The 3,346-nt window shown below is 47.1% G+C and overlaps 1 pseudogene; it reads left to right on the top strand.

Annotated features, from left to right (window-relative positions):
* The first annotated feature begins 443 nt into the window (after positions 1-443).
* On the top strand, positions 444-2,371 carry LOC111231797 (annotated as a pseudogene).
* Positions 2,372-3,346: the final 975 nt, after the last annotated feature.

Below are 3,346 nucleotides of genomic sequence, written 5' to 3'. Positions count from 1 at the left end.
AGTAAAGAACAGATACCCACTCCCACTGATCTCCTCGGCTCACGATCAGCTCCAGGGGGCTAAGGTTTTCACCAAACTAGGTCTCCGCAATGCATACCATTTAGTGAGAATTAGAGAAGGGGACGAATGGAAAACTGCTTTCAACACCCGGACACATCGGACATTATGAGTATTTGGTGATGCCTTTTGGCCTAACTAATGCACCTGCTGTGTTTCAGGCCTTGGTGAATGATGTTTTGAGGGATATGTTAAACAGATGTGTGTATGTTTACCTGGATGACATCCTGATATTTTCTCCAGATTTGACCTCTCATGAGCATGCTGTACGACAGGTTCTCCAGAGATTGCTAGAAAATCAACTGTTTGTGAAGGCTGAAAAATGTGAATTTCACAGGAGTTCTGTTTCCTTTCTGGGTTATATCATTGGGGAGGGACAGGTGAAGATGGACCCAGAAAAAGTCAAGGTGGTGATGGAGTGGCCCACTCCATCTACCCGCAAGGATGTTCAGCGTTTTCTGGGGTTTGCCAATTTTTACCACAAGTTCATTAGGAATTTCAGTACTGTTGCTACTCCTCTCCACTCTCTTACCTCTCTTACCTCTCTAAGGTTCAGTTCTCCTGGTCTCCACAAGCGGATGCAGCCTTCCAGCGTCTGAAGCAGAGCTTTGCCACAGCTCCCGTGCTGACTCTTCCCTCCCGCTCCAGCCAGTTCATTGTCGAGGTGGATGCCTCGGACACCGGCATAGGGGCCGTGTTATCCCAGCGGTCAGGTAAAGACAACAAGATCCATCCCTGTGCATATTTGTCCAAAAAGTTGTCTCCAGCAGAACGGAACTATTCAGTGGGCGATCGAGAGCTGTTGGCTATAAAGACTGCACTGGAAGAATGGAGACATTGGTTGGAGGGGGCTGAGCAGCTGTTCATAGTATGGACGGATCACAAGAATTTGAAATATCTGAAGAGTGCCAAGAGGATGAACTCACGCCAAGCCAGGTGGGCCCTATTCTTTTCTAGATTTCATTTTATTTTGTCTTATCACCCAGAGTCTAAGAATGTTAAGCCAGACATTTTATCCCATCTCCATTCCCCCAAGACCAATCCAGAAGAGCCCAGTTCCATTCTCCCAGCAACATGTTTCCTGGGGACAGTCTCTTGGGAAATTGAGTCCATGGTTAGAAGGGCAAGTCAGACTGTTATTGCACTTGTGGGGGGGCCTCCTAACAGACTGTATGTACCACCAGATTTGAGGGGGATGGTAATCCACTGGGCTCATGCCTCTAAGTTCTCCTGTCATCCTGGGGTGCGGAGGACTATATTTCGCATTCGGGAAAGGTTCTGGTGGCCTGCTATAAGAAAGGATGTCTCAGACTATGTTTCAGCCTGTTCTGTCTGTACCCAACAGAAGCCCTCTACTGCTCCCCCAGCTGGTCTGCTTCAACCTCTCCCAGCCCCGCGTCACCCCTGGTTGGACATATCCGTTGATTTTGTCACTGGATTCCCACCCTCGGAAGGTAATACCACCATACTGACTGTGGTGGACAGATTTTCTAAGATGGTGAAATTCATTGCCCTTCCTAAGTTACCCTCTGCCAAGGAAACGGTGGGGGTCCTGCTTACTAACATCTTCAGACATTTTGGACTCCCCAGGGACATTCTGTCCGACCGGGGGCCTCAGTTTGTGGCATGGTTCTGGGGGGCTTTTTGCCAGTTGGTGGGGGCTAAGGCTAGTCTAACATCGGGTTACCTCCCTGAGAGCAATGGGCAGATGGAAAGGCTTAACCAGGACCTGGATGCGTGTCTTTGATGCATCACAGCCCAAAACCCCTCGGTTTGGGCCAAGATACTTCACTGGGTGGAGTACGCTCACAACACCCTGCCCTCAGCCTCCACAGGGTTGATGCCATTCCAGGTGGTTTTTGGCTACGAGCTTCCTATGTTTCAGGCTTTGGAAAAGGAGGTGAGCATACCTTCTGCTGCAGCCATGGTCCGCCATTGTCGAGGAATGTGGGCCCGAGCCAGAAGGGCTCTCCTGCGTTCCTCTGAAGTCTACAAGAAGTCTGCCGACTGCCGCCGCCAAAGAGTGTGGCTCTCAGCCAAGACCTTAACTCTCAGAGTGGAATCTCCTAAGTTGGCTCCTCGATTCCTTGGTCCTTTTCCTGGGTCCAAAATTATTAATCGCTCTGCTGTCAGACTTCAGCTCCCCAGGTCCTCCCGCATCCACCCCACATTCCACGTCAGCCGCATTAAACCCGTCAGGGTGAGCCCACTTGTCCCTGCCACCAAACCCCCTCCTTTCCCCCGGCTTGTTGATGGAGGTCCTGTATATACCGTCAAGAGATTGTTGGTGGTCTGGCGACAGGGGCGTGGATAGCAGTACCTCGGTAGTTCTGTAATATATTTTGGTAGGTTTTGCATTTGTGTCTTGTCTACTTCCTGTTTTATTTTGGTGTGTGTTCTTCCTTGTATTGTCTAGCTTCCTTCCCTCCTGTTGATTGCCTCCCTTCCCCTAATGTGATACACCTGTGTCTCGTTATCATTCAGTGTATATATGTGGTGGGTTTTTTTCCCTTCTGTGCCAGATCGTCTTGTCGGATTCCTGTCAGCGGTCCAGTGTCTGTTTCTACGTATATATCTATATGTATATACCTTGTGTTATTGACCAGTTTTTGCCTTTTGGATACTGAGTACTCGCCTAGTGATTTTGTACCTCTGCACCTCTTGTACCTTTTTTTTTTTTTCCAAAAAAAACTTTTCTCTGATCCTCTGTATAATTTGATGTTTTTCTGTTGAAATGAAGCTATGTGAGAAGTTTAGAGGCAAAATGTCTCTTTTGTTTAGCTGCTGACTACATATGCACATCTCAAATGTGTGAGCAGACCAACCAAACACTGTTGTTTAGGGACCACAAACTAAAAAGGGTTTGAACAATAATGTGTTGCATTTTATATGTTGTACATCTTCTGGAAGATCTTTGTCTACAAGTACCTCAACATTGTGTTAAATATCTATCTATTTATCTATATAGGGGAAATTCATGTGTCCATTAGCTCATTTTGGATAATAACAAAAATAGTAAATAATAAACAATAATTAAATGAGTACTTTTCCTTTGGCTGAGGTGGTATAGCCTGATGGCATTTGGAACAAAGGATCTCCTGAACCTTTCTGTTCTGCAGCGCATTGAGGCAACCCAGGTTATAGGTAGATGCGATAGCTAATTGGGCTAGCTATTGTATAGCTCTGGTCCAGACCAAGCATCACCCTCTGCGGCTGAAACATGAAGCCAACACTAAAGCACCAAAACCTGCAGTTCCTCTAATGACCACTAGAGTCTGGCTCCAACAGT

Source organism: Seriola dumerili, unplaced genomic scaffold, assembly GCF_002260705.1.
Source record: "Seriola dumerili isolate Sdu_G_001 unplaced genomic scaffold, Sdu_1.0 BDQW01000319.1, whole genome shotgun sequence".
NCBI classification, from domain to species: Eukaryota; Metazoa; Chordata; class Actinopteri; order Carangiformes; family Carangidae; genus Seriola; species Seriola dumerili.
This window is presented reverse-complemented; position numbering and strand designations above follow the sequence as displayed.